General features: G+C 40.6%; 1 protein-coding gene across 3 annotated transcripts in view; it reads right to left on the minus strand.

Annotated features, from left to right (window-relative positions):
• sgip1a (SH3GL interacting endocytic adaptor 1a) overlaps positions 1-9971 on the minus strand; it is an 84339-nt gene extending 74368 nt beyond the window's left edge. For all 3 annotated transcript variants that reach the window (XM_076876155.1, XM_076876154.1, XM_076876153.1), the window contains exon 1: positions 9816-9971. The gene's annotated coding sequence lies outside the window, so the exon portion shown is untranslated. The remainder of the gene's footprint in view (positions 1-9815) is intronic.
• Positions 9972-19594: the final 9623 nt, after the last annotated feature.

Genomic DNA, 19594 nt, shown 5'->3' on the forward strand with positions numbered 1-19594 from the left:
TATGAAGTTTAACTTCCAGGCATCCATTAAAACAAAATTTATTACATTTAACGGAGTTAGAAGTTAGCAGGAAGCTAGCGGAAGTTAGCTCGCTAGTTTCGCTAGTTACCTAAACATGATATTGCATGTTCTGACTGAGAGATTTCTGAAAAAATTCAAACGTACAGCTCTGCTATCACTTCCAACATAAATGAAGACAGGAAACTAAACAGCAGTGACGTTTGTAGGGTTACTGAAGTTGGGCTAGCTGGTATATAATGATGTGCTACGTGATCGCTAGCGACACAGCTATGTTAGCATAACATAAACAGTGAAGCTGGAGGACGAACACTAACAGTTTTCCACTTATAAAAGTTAACGTGAAGGTTCCTCATGGTTAGAGACAAATGCAATCGCATGGCAGGATGCTGTAAACGGACCAAACTTCAGTCAGGAGAACAACTGAGATAATCCATCCACAATACGAGGTTAGTCATTAATATACTGCAACAACATGGGAATAGAGCAGCTGCCAGAGAATTCAACATTAATGAATCAATGGTACAGAAGTGGAGGAAGCAAGAAGAATGAGTTTAATAAAGTTTGATTTATCTGACTGCTTTGTTTCGCTTAATGTGCCTTATAATCCCGTGCACCTTATGGTCCGAAAAATGCGTACTGCACACTGCAGTTTAATGTTGCAAAGCACCTCTTTTTAACTTCAGTGGATATTATATATGGTTATGTTCAGGATATGTCAGCCCATTTCTACTGGAAAACTTTCAGCAAGGAATTTGCATTTGCACTGTTACATTTTTATAAAGCTTTAATGTACATAAAAACCAGCTTCTTATTTAAGTGAAAATAAATGGAAGGTTGTCTTTTTGCGCTAGTAATGTTGTGGAGTTGTATTTTGTCTCGCATCAATTATATCGTCAGTTATATCGTTATCGCAAATTTTCAAATATATATCGTGATAAATATTTTTGGCCATATCGCCCTGCTCTAGTCCCTCGTCACCTTTTACCTACCTGGAACAGCATTTGCTGCACCTGAGGCATGTCAACACAGAGCGGGAGTATCACAGATATGATGGCTCTCGGTTAAAAACATCTATAGTGGGAATTCCCTTTGCTCATGCTGCAACAGTCACGTTTCACGGCCCAAGGCCTCGTGCCATTTCCCCGCATACTGCTGAAGAAACATCCCTGCAAACCTCCACCCTCCACTCCAAAGTGCTCTGATGAGGGACGGTGATTAGCCTGCACTCATTAAATGTAAACAAACAGCCAGCAGTGAGTGCAGCCGAATCAAAACAACATTCCACTCGGTGAGAGGGAGAGGCGGGAAGGGCGATAAGGTGTGGCGAGGACAGTGTGCCATGTTGTGTGCCTACGTGCCATTCAGCCACTCACAATGCTCTCAGTCTGTTAGTACCACCAGCCAGACACGCTGTGTTTTGTCATTACCCCACTTGCGTCCCTGCCCAGGGTTGCAGTCACACATACACATTAGATGATGAAAGATTGTGTGATTAGCAGACACTTCCTGATTACTTGATTACACTGGGGAGGCTGACTAACAGCTCATGGGTGAATCTGTCTTGTTTAGTCTGATGCCACTGGGGCTATTATCTAAAGCCAAGTTAGAATAAAACACATGTATTCCAGTATTTCTCTTCTGTATGCTACATCATTTTTGGTGTCGGGTCAGTGGAATAAATATCTGTTCGATTGTTAGACTGGCATGTGTGCATACTTTATGTGCAAGCCAAAACTCAAATTCACTTCATAGTTTAGCCTGAAAATCTACGCAGTTGTCTTCTCGCTGCATTCCTGCTAACCCGAAACCCCTTCCCGAGTCAACCCCCTGCTAGAGGCCCCCATTAAAACCCAGTTCTCTCTTCAGCCTGAGAACAGGGGATGGAAGAGATGAGCTCATGTCTCTGATCCTGAACTGGTCAGCTCTGCCGTCTACCTAATGGTCTCCAGGATGTCAACACTGGTGTGTCCTTCTTATTCAAACCAATGATCATCTTCACAGAGGCCCCAGACCTAAATAAACACAGAGCAAACTTGCTGTACGATCAGCTTATATCTATAAACAGTGGAGCGGTTTAAATTAGGCCACTCCCAAGAGTACCGTACTTTGCTTGGACAGCCAGGCTGAGATGACAGAATGGAGCCAGATGAACTCACTGAAGGGAGTTTCAAAGGACTATTTCACACAACGGCAGAAATAGCACAGATGCGACTTCTATACTGTCCGACTCTTTGGATAATTTAAACAGACTACATCTTTAACTTGCATTACATTTATTTGGAGGCTTTGGCTCTACGTAAGAGATCCGCATCCTTCATAAAGGAGACTTTGAGCTAAAAACTCACACGAATGAAATCCACAGTTTAATACATACTTACAGTTGGGGAAAAAGACAGAATTTGCCTACGCTTGCTTACTGGCTCGCTCTATTTTGGTGTGACACCCACAAGGATGCGTCGAATATAGGTTTTGTGTGTTTTTCTGTGTGTGTGTGTAGAATCTGTGATGTGCTGATAGGAGCCAGGATGGGCCTCCCAATGACGCATTTAACTGGAGCTATAATTTATGAAGCATCTTAAAATAGTAGTTAAAAAAAGAACTTCTGGATCTTACAACGCTTCAGAGGGAGAAGAATTAACTTACTTCCTGACTTAGGACAACGACAAAGTCACAAACTCACAAACCCAGTAATCAAAGTAACATTCCTGCTCAACAAAGCACAAACCAGGTTCTCCACAGTCACTTCAGTTCTCTAGTCCCTGGAAAAAAAGGTGATCGATATCACCGTATGAGTCATCAACTAAATACTTGTAAGGTGGAGTCTGCCTGTGGGTGGCTGGGTAATCCCATTTAGTCATTCTCAGCAATATTTTACAGTAGTTTCATTAGATGAACAATACTAGGGTACCTCACTAATCCAAGACTCACTCGGGAAACTTAAGACAATATTTACAAAATGTATGTGCACAGAGAGAGAGCTTACTGTATGTTGCAGTCATTAATAACCATTTCATCTACTGTCATGGACCGAGAGGAGGGCCGGAAATAAATACAGAGAAGAGCAACAAAGGAGAGTTGGTGATAACTGCTGTACCTGCTATAAAAGCTTCCAAACACATGACAACTGGTCAAAAACCAAAGATAACACATGCCAAACAACTCCACATGTCAAAAAGTCTGATGTAGGGCTGGGTATCGTCACTGATTTCTAGAATCGATTCGATTTCGACAGTAAACGATTTTTAGACAGTAAACTGTTCTTGAAGTAGAGAGAGAGAGAGAGAGCTGTGCATGAAGCGTGATCATGTGTTATCATGGTAGAAGCGAAACAGCAAAGGTCAGAGGGAATTCATGACGAGGTTTATGTGAAGCGTAGTTTGGATCTTCTTTTGCTGCTGGTTCAGTCAATATTGTTTGGAGAGATCAAACCTGCAGCTTCAGAATCAGCACAAAAAGGGCGTAAACACAAAGCGCCCACCCACGCCTCAAAATCAGCGAGCTGTCGGCTTTCAGCCCCGACCGTGTCCGTGGCGTCGGGTGAGGAAGGCGACATTTCACTGATTCTGATGCGTCGGCGGGTCCGCGCTTTGTGTTTACGTCTTTGTGCAGAATCCGTGTTCCTGCTCTCATTTACTGTTTTAGCTGTTTGGTGGTTGTTGAAATTTTGTGAGCTTTAACCTGAGATTCTGGCGATTCGGGCAAAATAAATTTATATTAAATGGTAAATGGCCTGTATTTGTATAGTGCTTTACTAGTCCCTATGGACCCCAAAGCGCTTTACACATTCAGTCATCCACCCATTCACACACTGGTGATGGCAGCTACATTGTAGCCACAGCCGCCCTGGGGCGCACTGACAGAGGCGAGGCTGCCGGACAGGGGCGCCACCGGGCCCTCTGACCACCACCACCGGCAACCTTCCGATTACAAGGCGAACTCCCGACTCTTGAGCCACGATCTTTACCCAATTTTTTAAAAAAAAAATCGATTCAGGATTTTAATGAATCGATATCACGTTATTCAAGCTAGAATCAAAACCCACCCCCAGTCTGATGGCAAGAAAGCTAGTACTCTAGCCAACACTAGCATTTCCTAGCTCCTTCTACTCTGCTGAGGATAAATAATTTACTGTTTACTTTATCTGTACCAAATACAACTATGGGACAGCAGTTATTGAGCTTGGCTATTCCCAGTTCGCGCTGAACTGGCTGTTATACCAATTCCCACTATAGGTTTTAATAAATGTACGCTGACAGTGGATTGCAGCAGCTCGTGGTATACATGCTGCACCAGAGCTGCTGCCTCAGCTTCGTGTCCTGATGCTGCTGGTTGGTTCTGAACGTCCTGATGTTGCTGACAGACACTTTCTTTTTATTGATCCGTCTATTCTGTGCTCCTGAGGAGGCAAAAAGAAACTCAGACATAATAATATCAGCCCCTGTAGTCTTTGCCTCCCTTTGGTTGCCATGGCTACAGAATTCGCCACAACAGCAAGCTGAAAATGTTGAACCACGAACGCCGAGCGCAGTCTCGTACGGCTGTGCCTGCTCGACAGGGCAAAGACCCGGGACACTCTTGGTGATCTTAACGTTTGCTATCACGTTGCCTTTGAAGATGATGGATGCAGATGCTTGCTGTCAAAGCATTTTTACAAGATTCCTTCTGTGAGATTTGACAGCAGCGCTGTGCCAGCCTGCAATGTGTCATCCTGTGTTCAAGCGCAGCAAAAGTTGCTCCAATATCTCGACTCCTTTCCACGACTGAAAGTGACACACCACAAGGGAGGCGAGTCTACTTATCTATATATAAATACACATCACATACTTGCGTCTGCCGTTACACTGGCATACAAAGGCGCATACATAGCTCTGTGTTACTTATCTCCGACTTGTTTCATAGAAGCTCCTGTGTGTCAAAAAATAAAGCACACTCTTCTTCCTCACAGAAAGCCACAGCTCACCCACGCACACACAGCTCACCCAAACTCCTCACTTCCAGTAAATTCTCTACCTTTAAACTCTCAGAGGATCCTGGGGACATTTTGTGCCATTCCTTTAATTTTCATCCTATTTTGGCTGTGCTGAATGAATAGCTCATATTTACTAGAAGATTTAAAAAAAAATTTTATTTGTCTCAGCTCCTTAGAATATCTAAAAATGGCTAAGCTACGCAAAACCGCCACATTTCAGGCCAAAAATGACCACATTTATGTTGACATCAACTAATGCATTCCTTTATGTTAAAATTTTATTTTGGATTACTGTCCACCAGGTGGCGCTACTTTTTACCATTCAAAGCAAGCAGCAAAATGTCACACTTTTTCTGTTTTCTGCAAGGGAAATGATAAGTGTGCCATTATTGATGTTAGATAATGGTGTGTGTGTTTGAGTGTGTACTCATATCTCTGCGGGGACCAGAATACCACCTTCAAGCCTCATCATCAAACTTAAGGGCAGTGTGACTTTTGCACAGATAGAAAGAGACGAGCTGGCAGCACCATATGGGAACCTTGATTGCAAAGACAGCAGTCTGTCCATTTGCTCCACGTAGAGCTACATAAACATACAGGCCTTTATATGGTTAAAATATGATTAAAGATATTTAATAGTTGCATTTACTCTGAAGTAGTTTTAAAAGACAGTCATTTAAAATGGGAAAAAATATTACATCATAGTATTTTTACAGCAGTTTTTGCGAAGCTGCCATTTTTTGTCCTTGGGATCACGAGTGTCAGGTTTTGTTTTCTTTTAATCTGACATTACAAAAAAAAATAAAAACACATGTTGCTGCCAATCATTGACTCATCTAAGGCCCAATAAAAACAATCAAATATTCCTCGAAATGTATTTTATGGAAATTGTTTTTGCTTTTTCAATAGAAAACAGTGGAATTATGTAAACATACTGGGCTTTAAAGGGTGAAATCGCAAAAATTATACTTAATATTTGAAATTATTTTTCAGGCTGAAGTAGTTTTAAAACATTGAGTATTTTAAAGTTAAAAAAAAGTTGCTATATAATATTTTTACCGCATTTGTTGGCAAGGTGGCATTTTTTGTCCTTCAGTAAAAAGAGTCAGGATTTTAAGGATCATCTAATGGTTAACGGAGCAGCATCAGTGGTGCTCACAGAACAACTACCACTATATATATATAACACCTTCAATTTCACACAGGAAAAATAAGTCTGTACTTAAACCATGTGTATATATCGATGACGATAAATAAACTCTGGTATCAGCTTAGGTCCCAAAATAGATAATAATGTAATAATGGATTGCATTTATATAGCGCTTTTCGGGGCCCTCAAAGCGCTTTACAATTCCACTATTCATTCACTCTCACATTCATACACTGGTGGAGGCAGCTACAGTTGTAGCCACAGCTGCCCTGGGGCAGACTGACAGAGGCGAGGCTGCCATATCGCGCCATCGGCCCCTCTGGCCAACACCAGTAGGCGGTAGGTGAAGCGTCTTGCCCAAGGACACAACGACCGAGACTGTCCGAGCCGGGGCTCGACCCGGCAACCTTCCGATTACAAGACGAACTGCCAACTCTTGAGCCACGATCGCCCGTGATATGCAATCCCAAGACAGTCTCCCCTTTTCCTTCAGTTTTTTTCTAACAAGTTTCAGCTGGACAGGAGAGTCCAAAACTCTGCAACACAGAACATTTCCACTCATCAGGCTAAAGAAAAACAATCGAGCAGGATGAGGGATCACTGCTCATAAACACTGACTGACTGGCTCCCTCATCCCATTCGGAAAACCCCCTAAATAACTCCAGCCAGAAACAAATGTACAGATAAATAATAATGCAACTGAAGGGATGGTGGGCAAGCCATGCAGAAAACATACCGACAGCCAAACTGAGTGAAAGAAGACTCTACAGTACAACATAAGGCTTCCCCCTATGGCTAAGACAGCATGAATGACTCACTCCTCCTCTAGCAGTAACACCACCACCACTCTCTGCATTTAATCATGCAAGCGTCAAGCTCAGGATATATTTTAATGTATCCTCAGCAATGTTTCAGAGGGAATAATACACAAAAACAGATTTAGTTACTAGTTCAACGTCACTCAAAGGTCGTCGTCTTATGCAGGTGCTACCAATTTATCTGCACACGCCTTTTTTAATGATTCCTTTAATTAATTTTTGAGAGGGAAAATAAAATGAATACATTTACTGAATTTTGCACATGACAAGAAGCCCCTGGAAAACTAGTTTCTGACAGAACAAATAAAGATTATCAGTTTGTAATGCTGCGTGTGTCCATCCCCTATATTGTGAAACATGGACACAGTATTGCCTTCGTGGTCAGAGCCCAGATTCCACTGTCTAATAATATTTGTGCATTTAAGGGTTTCCACAGAACAACACAGGAAACGGGGATCAGAAAGTTTCCCAGTCTGAATTTCCCAGGCAAAGAACACCCAAAACCCAAAACTTCATTCATTATCCTCAAACTTGGCAACCCCTTCTCTCCCCCACAGTGTTTCCCACATATCAATAACCTCTACGTGAACTCACTCGACTTCCAACACTCACATGTGCAGCAGGGCTCTGGCTGTCTCAACATGATACCCCCAAACTTGGAGCTGTACCTACAACAAAGCCCCTTCACTATCAGGTCTCGCCGCTTGGCAGCCACCATGGTCGTGCCTCTGGGCAGTTCTTTTGATGACTATACACACAAACATAAGTTTAATGTCAACGGTGAATAAGAAATAAAAACTGCATGTAAAGAAGCAGCATACAAGCCGTTTCAAAGAGTTCATGTTTGTTACCCATCCTGATCTAAATTACAGCCTAGTTATGACAAATGTGTCGGGCTACACAACATACCGACTTCATTACCATCACCGAGACACTACAGAGATGCATGCCACTACACATCTGAAGCAGTCATGACCTATTTTCACATGTGTCAAAGTAACAACACAGTTGCCAGTTCAACTGTTTCACTGGCTCATTTGGGGGAAGGGACAACTTTTTTCTTTGCTATAACAAAATTCTGTAACAGGTTTCTATTCAGGATTTTTGAAGTGCCTCGTGTCCCCTCCTGTGAGGTCTACACGTTTTTGTTTCAAGGCCAAGTCTTAATTTGAATAAATATGCTTCAACACTTTCTCTCAGAGGATCTGACTTAACTGCTACTTTCTCACACGTGTTTACGCTGGTGCCACCGCTGATACAGGACGGAAGTGACAGAATATGAGCCAGCCCTCCGCCTCAGGTAGCTGTGTGGGAATCATCACATGCAGCAACACCAGTTTTAAATGACAAACTGAAAAAATGCACGTTGAACGGACACGGATTCCATCACATGTTTATGACGTACAGGCTGGCCTTTTGTATTTTGATTCAACTACCCGCCCCCCTCCGTAGGCATAAACACCGCAGTTCTTACAAAACATACTCCATCAGATTTTCCTGTAAATTTCCCTAACAAATGCTGAGCCAAACCTCACGATGCATTGAGCTCAGTCAACATCGACATGAATGAATCGACTGCAGTACGCTAATGGCAAAACACAATTACTCAACCATTTAATCAAAAGTCACCATTTCCCTTCTCCGGCTCTCCCACAGCATGAGCTGGATTGGAACATTGTGTAATGAACGTGAACTAGCTGCTATTGTCTCCATTGTGCTGCTCCAAAACGCTGACAGGGGAGCGCTGAACTCAAGACCCTTGGTGACTAATGTCTGCAACTGAGCCAGTCCAGACTACAGAGGCTTGCATACCCAAAGGCACTCTTTTCATAAAAGCATTGGTGAATATCAGGGACAAAAGACTGTGTATTTGAAATTTACTGCTGGAAAGAAGGTCCCAAGTGTTTTAATCACCGACAAATACACTTCTATCTTTCTGGTTTCACAACTAAGATGGGTCAAAGAGGTCAACGGCAAACATTCATACTCAAATAAAACAAGAATCTTTAAGGACCACAGTTAATCAGCTGAGTTTTAAAATGTAAAGGCCTTGGGCAAAAACATACTCTGGTACAACACTTTATAGGTTAAAAAAAAGAATGGTAAAATGCACCGCAATGCTGATTTAATGTGCACGCATCATTCATGTGAACTTGCACAGCTATAACTCACGAGATTAGTTTCTGTCCCTGAGATTTGGGAGTTTTTTCCAATTCCCTGATGTGGTTCCTGTTACTAAAAAAACAAAAAAGGTTTCAGTTACATTTCTAGTACGCAAGATGTTCTTTACAGGACCTCAATGAATACAAGTGGATCAATAATATTAATAAGTGTTGGTAAATAGTACCTGAGTCATGGTTACTTTATTTTAAACCCTATGGTATTCTATGTAAAACCAGTTCAGTTATGTTACTTCTGGCCTGTTGCTGGAGTCTCCTACTTTCCCAAGTCAAGTAACATTGCCATGTTTTAATGTTCTTAACAATCTAAAGTCAATTTGAGTACGGACCTGTGCTACGTCAAAGGCATGGCTACTGAGTTATACATAACGGAGGAAATGGCTCTGTATAAGTGCCGAGCACCAGCCCACCTTTAAAGTAGTGCTACATGTTTTTGGACTAAGCTAGCTTAGTATATGTCATGATTCATTTAGCTTTACTATATCGTTTTAGCGAGCAACAGTAGGTAAAGCCCTGCACACCACGTGAAAAGCGCGACACACACATTAAACTAATGAGTTTGCGTTTAGTACTATTGCTTCACCTGTAGCTGACAGTTAGAAGCATCCCAGTAAGCTTTACTTTTGACTCGCTTGTTAACTTTTACCCTTTTTTCCCCTTAAAATTACAATACTTACGGCAGTTTGGAAAGTTTTGGAGATTGTTCTTCTTAAAGCTTTTCTGATGGGGTAAAACCAAACAAACTCTTTCTCCTGTTCAACAGGGAAACTAAGGCGGGTTAGCCACTCAAACACTCAAACGTTGTTAATTACCGTCAGGCAAGACATGGCTGCCGGAAGTGACATATTACCTTGCTTGTTACTGGAACCAATGGAATAAATAAATATAGTTTAAAATAAATAAATAAATAAAAATAATGAACAAATAAATAAGTGGAATAAAATATAATAAAATTGGAGTAACGTTCGTAATGCACGTGACAGGCGATAACAAGCAAAGTCGCTAAATGACCTACCGCTACTTTTCTTTTCTTTTTCCTTTCTTTTCTCTTTTTTTCTTCTTCTTTTTTCTTTTCTCTTCTCTTCTTTCTTTTTTCTTCTTTTTTTCCTTTTTCTTTTTTTCTTTCTTTCTTTTTTTTCTTTTCTTTCTTTTTTCTTCTTTTCTTCTTTTTCTTTTTTCTCTTCTCTTTTTCTTCTTTTCTTCTCTCTTTCTTTTTATTCTTTTTTTTCTTTTTCTTTCCCTTCTCTCTTCTTTTCTTTCTTCTTTTTTTTCTTCTTTTTTTCTTTCTTTTTCTACCTACCGCTACCAGACTCTTCCATTCAACAGGTGTGCTTGTTTCCACCTGTTAGGTGCTTTATGCAATTTGGAATTTGTATTATTTATTATTATAGCTAATCGAGACGCAATTACGTGGGTGAAGTCATACATACATACTGAACTGTAAGCATTTATAAAATATTAGCAGGTAGAAATATTTTCATATATTTGTACCCCCAAATGGTTGTCACTTCCGGTTAGAAGTCTGGCTAACGTACAAGAAGAAGCGAATTTTTTTTTTTTTTTTTGTAGTTAATACATTTTACATGTTGTTATTACTGTCTTCAAAACAGCAGTAAGTGTCAAATGACCTACTCTATGGGAGTTATGGGTTCCATATTTAAAAAATGCTGTGTAATCGATATTTAACCTCTCAAACGCCGAAAAGAAGATTATGCTAAGCAGCCTCGGATGTAGTCTGCCAATCTTCTAAAAGAGATGACTGGTCTTGGTGTCCGCTTACGGACTTCAGCAATGTACACTCATGAGATAAATAAAGTGTATTCAGATATTACATATGCGAGTAACACGTTTTTCTGTTTATTTTCATTTTTCACACCCATCATTTCTCAGAATTTGTATTCAGATACCACGCGTGAAACACCTCGAGGTCCTGTTTCACTCGGTCGTCTAATCCATATCTGTCCATCAGCTGCTGCAGCAGCCTCCCCACACACCCAAACTATTGGTTAATATTTAATCAAACCCGTCCAGGAAAGTAATTTCCTCCAGCAAATCACAATATTTTGTCACGCAGTCTGATGGTGTTGCATAACAAGAAAGTCTTTTCCCTGTTCGGTCACATTTTTTTTATTATTTTTACAACACCGAGTCTAGTTTGGCCCGAGCATGCAAACCACACCTGATCGTTGAGCCTCTTCTTTAGTCGTATACAGAAAAGCCTGTTATTTTTCAAAGCATTAATATAGCATTCTGGTAACAGTGCCTTTGTCGCTACAGGTTTAACTTATCTTTTAGATGAACATTTGAGCCTAAAGGCAATGGCTTTGTGTGTGTGTGTGTGTGTGTGTGTGTGTGTGTGTGTGTGTGTGTGTGTGTGTGTGTGTGTGTGTGTGTGTGTGTTCCATCTGCAGTTCTTGGTCACAGCTAGACTAAATGTGGCATTATTCAGTGTAGCAAACATAACATGTACATTTAGATTGTAGTCATTCAGTCGCTTTAAAATGTGTGCACAATTAGACCTGACCTGAAACTTAGTTTGATACACTAGTTCTGCAATACATCCTTCAGTTAATTATCTATTTATTTTTTATTAAACATAAAATAAATTATATAAAAAAACCCCTCAGTATTCAAAGACTTAGACTAAGAAGATTAAGTCATTTTTGAACACGAGGAGCTTGAGGCTAAGACCTTTTTTCCCTCTAAAAAAATAAACAGCTGATTATTAGAATTGTTGTTCCCAAATAAACTGTCAGTCATCTTAAACAACTTTCTTAAAGAAAAGAAAAAAAAACTAAAAATAAACAAGAGGTTACTAACTTTACTAGGATTTACTCAGTTAAACAAATGCTAAATATTATAGAGTACTATACAAAAGTCTTCAGCCACTCCAGTAGTTCTCCAGGCCTTTCAAAGTTATTTGGCTGCCTTTTCACTCATTTTCAGTCCGGTTCTTGTTACCAAACCATTTTTAAGCCACTTAACACAAACACAAACCTATGATTAAGTCAAGCATACAAAGGTCCCTATAACTCAAGGGATGAGCCAGTGCTTTGTCTACACATAACAGACAACTTGGCAAAGGACCAATTTTAAATAGTATTTTTAGTTTGTCACCAGCAGGTCTGACAGGCATAAAATAGTATTTTTGCTCCATGATAGTTATCCCCAGTTGTGCAGCGTGTCTTAAAAAATGAGGAAACAGGCAGGCCTAAGAAAAAACAAAACAAATGAGAAACACTATCTACAGCAGATGAATAGTATGTGAAAGTCATGCCCTTAAGAAACAGAAAACAAATCCAGCAACGCCCTGACACAGGACCCGAGGGATGCATCTGACCCTTCAGCTGGACCAAAGTCTTATCAGAAAGTGTCTCAGTGGAAGAGTGGCAGTCAAGCAGCTATTCTCAAATAAGGGAAACTGGAAGAACTTCTCTCACAGACTGATTTAGCTCCACTGCCACAAGGACAGATATCGGCACTTATCACATCACAACCTCAATACTACAATATAGCTGATAGAGAAGCAAAATAATAGTAATGATGATACTAATGATAATATAATCATTTCAACTGCTAGAACAAACGAAACTCCCAAATATGAGATGAATGACAAAGTTCTCCTTTGCCGTGATCTGATGGGAGACCACCGTCAGAGCAGGTGACCCGACCAGGCTGAATCAACTGATCAGGAAGTCCGGATCTGTGATTGGCTGCATAGTGAAGAAGAAAGGGTCCGTTTGAATGACGCTCTTCAGTTGTGAATAGGAGTTATGCATCCAAGTGTTTGTATCTGCTGTCTGACGCGTTGCCTGCATTTGACTGTGCTGACGTTATCCAACAGAGGAATGTCTGGAGAACGTGTCTCCTTATTCAACTCCAGTGCAGTTGCCGTGGCAACCTGATCGACACAATGGCTTGGTGGACCCTGCGATATAATACAAGAGAAAAAACCCGTGTCAAAGTCCCAGTTCAGTGCGTCTCCTGTCTGGATGGCTTTCTCTCGCACGCTTCCTGCCTTATCCTCACTCTGCTCATTCACGTGCGCACACTTGTGCAGCACTCACCATAATCACTTAGTGAAGGATGCAAAAGGACAGTTTAATCACAGCAAAGTAGCTCAAACGCAGTGAAAAAATACATGTAAGTGAAAGAGGGAGACTACCATGTTTTGAATTGTCTAATTCATGTGGTTAAATCGTGGTTCAAGCCTCTTTTTTTCTTTCTTTAAGTGTTCTTTTGGGTTTGAGTTCATCTTTTCTTTGTTTTACTCAGAATCCCCGAAGCTGAGACTCACCCTTCTGAAGAATACACACCAATCTTCATTTCCTGTCCACCACAAATTCTTTTTCCTGTAAGGACTGAGCACATAAGTGTTCAGAACTCACATTATCTTCAACCACAATTTTTACCCAGGTTTGTTCCGCTCCGCCGGGATGACCAAGACCAGGACGTTTGGTTCAACTAGCTGGAATAGATCAGCGCTCTGGGAAGAGTGTGTAGAGAGAAGTGGGATAATAAAGGAGAAGTAGCTCTACATTAAGTTAGAATTAAGGAAAGAAGTAGCGCAGTCCCTATTTAATTCAGTTTATTCTTATTTTTCTTTCTCCATTTTATCCAAATTGACAAGGAGACAACCATAAAACCCTGTGTGGCAAACATCACTACAGATCTGTGTCATGTTTGTCTATGTTCAGGCTTGTTAGCCAACACAAACACACATTTCTTTCTGTTTGACTTTGAGCCTGAATTAACAGATTTTTTTTCCGGCCACTTGGGGGCAGCGGAGACAAGTTGTGAACATCATCATGACTTTGTTGCCAGCTGGTTATGTAGACCTACGGTATTTGTATTACTGCGTTATTACTTATGAACTGCCTCTCACTTTCTATCTCAGTCTTAGAATCAGTGTAGCCACTGATAGGTTGCACGCAAGTTTATCAAGTGACCCTCATTTTAATTGAAAGATCTCTTTTTCAAGAGAGACCTTTTACAAAAAGTGTTGTACAAAGGTCTCCCTGACACAGCTACATAACAAAAAAGACACATTATACACATTCACAAATTAAGAAGAACACGTGCAAGAGTAGATATGTGAAAACAGGCTTTTTAAACGTGGAATCAGAGTATGCAGCTTCATAGTTTTTTGGGGGGTTTTTGTAGCTTGTTCCTATTTTTCCAAGTTCAGTGTACAACAGGTACAAGAACATCTAATGTCAAAATGTCCTGTAACCTCACTTGTAAGTACTGTGTTTCCCATCCTCTCTTTATATAAGATAAAATAACAAGTAAGAAGAAAAAGTGTCATATCACAGTCACATTGTTAGAGGTTGATTATTAGGTGTGCTGTTTAATTGACCACAACCTGCTTTTATATATTTAGTTTTCTCTCTTTGTTTAACGCATAGTTTTTTTTAATTTTGTATTGTAAATCTTTTTATATTAACATATATTTTATTTGGTATTATATTGCATTTTAGATATAATTCCAGTTTTCCAGGTGAAATAAAATTCTGGCCGATATTCTGATGTATACTCTGCTACACGCACCGTTTGTGCTTATAAACAGAGTCGGAGCTGCTAAATGTATGACAGACTACTTATGTGCTATATAAATACATGTATAAAGACAGGCCTTACTTTCTTATATTTCTCCAACTTAAATTTTCTAAGTTGAGGTTTTTGCTGTACAAATTGATTGTAACATTTTCTGGAACAAATCTAGGGCTTCGGTACAATTTTACGTACTTTTTAAAAGCCATTAAATATTTCACTGTGGTCACAGGAAGCATTCTCCGGCACGATGACCCCAGATCGAGCCTTGCGGCTAAGCTGAGTGTGCCTGCCATTAACTATAAATGCTCTGAAGTGCAGGCGATTACTGTAAGGAATGACATTACACAACAGCAGTGAGGGAAAAACACACGTTTGTCATCACAACGTCTCACGCAAGCCAAAGGGATTGTTAACATGTGCTGCAAACCTCTGGTTTGGCTGTGCGAGGGAAACAAATGGTTTATAAACTTTAGTACCAGAGGGCTCGGTGACGCAGCTGCGAAGAAACGAAAGAACAAGGAAGTGCGATGCAGTGAAATTGATAGTTCTTCAGGAAAAGAAACTCTGATTCTCAGGAATTCCCCTCCTTTAGTCAGTGGAATGAAGAAATGAGAGCTTATTTTTTAAATTGTTTCTCATGTTGGTGAGTCAAAGGAAAAGATGTTGAATACAGGGGTACTTTGGTTGGTGAACATCACAGCCTTTAAGATGGTTAGTGCCAAGCTAGGCAGAGTCTGTTTATGTCTTATGCTTTTTATCTTTCAAATTGTTGTGAGCGCCGTTAAATGTCACAATAAACACGACACTTTCCACCTGTTCATCATTAAAGTCAATGCAGAGAAAGATAGCTGTCAGTCAAATTTCGCTATGACGCCAGTGGCGTCATCAGATCCATCAGATATTTAGCGCCATCTCCGACTTTGTCTTGTGAAATTAAAGAATAAATATGTGTTCTGGTTGAAACTGAAACATGAAGCAGTCCAGTACATAAATAAATGAAGAAAGACAATCGAGAGAATAAATCTTCTTGGATGATTCTAGCGAGAGGAGCAACAATACGGTCGCTCTGTGAGGTGCAAGTCATTTAATATTTGTTACCTGTTCGCTTTCAAAGCTCCACTATTGGAGTCCTAATTCTGATCAAGTGTGCACAAAGGATCTCACAGTATCTGGGTGTGGCAAGTTGTGTTGAAGCTGTTGTAAACCTCGCCAACACCACACTGTGCACTGTGCACACTGCATTTTGTTTCCTCTTTGTTGCATTGTATGTAGTCTGGGAAACAGTGCTTAAACCTGACTTTTTTCTTTCTTTCTTTTAAAGCTGCACTTCCTGTTTCACCTGCTTTGCCTTCTCAGCATCATATTCTCGGCTGCAGGTGTGGCAACGTTGGGTGTGGTGGGAGCAGAGTAAGATTAGATAATGCTTTTCACCACTACCCACATTAACAATTGTTGCCAGTATGTTTCCAGTGCTTGCCGCTAATATTAATGCGCCTGCGCAAATGTTGCTATGACAACACTGAAGATTTTTCCCATAGTTGTCTGCATGTGTGTGGCTATACTTCTGACTAACATCCCTAAAAATGACACCAGGTTATTGTTTTTTCTTTTCTCTACAACCTGTTCGCCTTCCATCCTCATAAAAAATTGCTTGCTTCTTAAATGACATTGGTTCAGAAAGCAAGTAATCAGTTGCAGTCTGGAGCCTTGCAATAAGGACTTGTTGAGGTTCTTTAAACAGGCTGTCTGTGGTGATTCTGTGCACCCTCATCCACTTCATCATCTCTACTCTAATTGGCTCTGGGGATAAAAATAGCCGCATGTATCCATCACAAGACTGATTTACTTGCTTTCCTGAAAGCCAGTGTAACTGCAGTGAAACTGTAAAGTGTAACTGCTTGTTTTACTTTTCTTTTTTTGTCTTGTACGAATGTGTTTTTATAAACGTATTGTTATTATTTTCTCATTACAAAAGGAGGGTCTTAATTACAGAAATGATTTAATTCAGAAAATGCATCAACAGCGAGTTGAAAGGAAATCGTCAGTTATCAAATCAATATTTTCTTCTTCACTAAACGATCTTCTCGTGGATGTAAAGGAGCTCAGTAATTCTTCATGCAAATTCAAATCAATTCCCAAGCTTGTCATTTTCTCCAGTATATTTCTCTGAGAGCAGCAGCAGTGTTTGACCCAGCTGGCCCTACAGCCAGCTATAAAACCACAATGACGCAAACGCAGAGGCCACATAATTTGCATTAAAAGAGAAGATATTTAACCCTGTGTGGTCACCACAACTGTGTCCTGTTACACAGCCAGCCCTAAAAAAGCCTGGGTACTGAACGTATCCTGTATGTGTGATCTCCCACTTGAATCTCTCAGAATCCTAAACTTAGACACTCCATACCAAGCAGAGAAAATAATCTGTGCAAGGTGTTAATTCCTTATTTACATAAATAAAACTTTGATCGCCAGAGAACTTAAATGTTATCTGCAGGCTCATGCTCGCATGCAGTCTGCATTCTCTCACACAGATGGTGGTTATATGTTTAGCTGTCATCAAGAAAGCTGCAGAGAACGGTCAACATCTAGGAAGTTTGTGAAGTTTCCAGAAATGAAATGCACTTTTTTTAAAACTGCAGATTTTCAAATACTTTGCTTTCCTGTCAAATGAAAACAGAAACCTCCCTTTTTAAGGTGAAGATGTCTTTTAGGATCCAGTGAAGACCGAAGCGCAGTCGGGAAAGTTTGGAAAAGTGAATATTGAGCATTAGCACTCAAATCAGCTCTCTGCTGTCACTTCATAATCTTGCCCAAAGACACTTTGGTCTTGCAGAGTGGAGGATTGAAGCATCAACCTTTAAAAACGCCCGTCTTCCTTCAGCTGTCCGTGTGTTTGTGTGCACGAGGCTGAAGTTAAAAGAGTTCTGAGCATTATAAAAATCAGCCAGGTTTCCAGACATCGTTTGAGCCTAGACCCGGACTTTACGGAAAATTCAGTGAAGATTTCCACTCATCCATTTTTCATCCTCACAGCCCATCGTTCAGTTATTGTGCAAATGTACTGTTTATAAGGTTGATGGCAGTCAGCTGAGACTAAAGAAGAAACGTTTCTCCCGCTGAAAACGCTACGTCCAGATGAACAGAATCAACCTTTTGGGATTCATCTTTACAGTTACCTGCTTGTGCACCTGCTGTGTATATAAACCGCCCTGTGGAAGCCCCCTTCCTCTGTGGATTTCCTCCAGTACATCCAAACACCCATTCATCTTGATTTTTGTTTTGAGCAGTGAAGAGGAAGTCCAAAGGAAGCGGAGCACAGGACAGGTGGAGAGCAGAGATTGTTTGTTTTCTCCAGTTGTGAAACTGTGATTGTTGTCTGTGCAAAATGTAAATACATGTGAGGATTTTCTTTACATATCAAACCCATATGTTTACATATGTACTCTTTTAAAGCAGAGCTTTTCACTGTTCCTCCAGCTGAGGTCATGCATATTAAAAGTTTCTCTTACTGGCAGCATCTATACGCTGAAAGCTGATTATTGCACTGATTTAAAAATGTAACAATAATTCATCGACACTTTTTTTGTTGTTGGTTTTTGGATATATTTTTATGTCCTTTAAAGCACGCCAACATGCTCCCCCTGCTCTTTCCTCCTCCTTCCTTTTCTCTATTCTGTCTCATTCATCCACATCTAGGATACGCTTGGGATTTTCCCAGCCTCCAGCCAATTCCCTATTATTTCCTATAAGCCTACAATTTCCTTTTCTGGCCTGAAAACATCCCTCATCTTTTTCTTTGTGCCACACAGGGGAGAAGTTAAGTGGTGTCATTTACCTCAACTGGTGGGAAATGCGTTGCTCTGTTTTTAGCTTCGTTAGATGACTCTCCCATCCCCGTGGAACTGCATGCCTTCGAAATGGAGTGCCAGTCATATGCACGTAAGCGGTTCCATCAAATCAAATCCCTTCCTTTTACTGGGTTATGTCTGAAGCAAGAGATTTCCAGAGGGAAATTGGAGAGGAGGAAGGGGAGTTGGAGGGGATATAGAGCTACTGACAGATATAGAGTATAAAATTTAAAATAAATTTAACAATAAGCACTTACAGATGGAAATGAGAGGATCGGAGAGGGAATAAAAGAGACTAAGGTGATATAACTCACTCATAATTGTCCTTTAAAGCAAGGTTATAGTGGGTGCAAACGCAGACAGCCTCAGAGCTCTTGTTGTCACTGGGATGTTGCATATGAAGGGTCATACATGAGAATTACTCAAGCCTCTTACCCATGTCATGCTTCAAGTCTTTAGGTAAGAAGAATTTCTCCTCACTCAGAAACCTCCGTGTGGCCACATGCCGCAGATCAGTTGCTGCCTCCAGCTCTGTCTTTCTTTCAGAAAATATAACATTTGTTTCTATTTATTCGCCAATGACACTCAGATCTATGTTCAACTGAAGAGAAGCTCTTCTTCTCCACTAGAACCCTTCCCCTGGATGGCCTCTAACTTCCTTAACTTTAATGAGAACAAATGTTTGGACGATCCCAGCACGTCTCATTTTAACCTGCACAGTCTTCAGCCTCTTATTGAGTCACACGCCAAAAATTTGGGGGTTATATTTGACAGCAATATCACCTTTCAAAAACAGATTACAGAGTATCTTTTAAAAACTTTGAACAGGCGATCCTTGTTGGACTATTCTAACTCTTGGAGTTAGTCGGACCTGCCTTGCAGGACTGCAGTTGGTCCAAAGGCTGCAGCTCGTCTTCTGACACAAACTAAAAGACGTGAACATATTTCTCCGGTGCTTGGCTCTCTTTGCTGGCTCCCTGTTCACTTCAGAATTGATTTAAACGAGGACCCGAGTGGTGGTGCACGCTCTCTGAATGCTTGCAAGCTCCATC

Source organism: Maylandia zebra, linkage group LG17 (genome assembly GCF_041146795.1).
Source record: "Maylandia zebra isolate NMK-2024a linkage group LG17, Mzebra_GT3a, whole genome shotgun sequence".
NCBI lineage: Eukaryota > Metazoa > Chordata > Actinopteri > Cichliformes > Cichlidae > Maylandia > Maylandia zebra.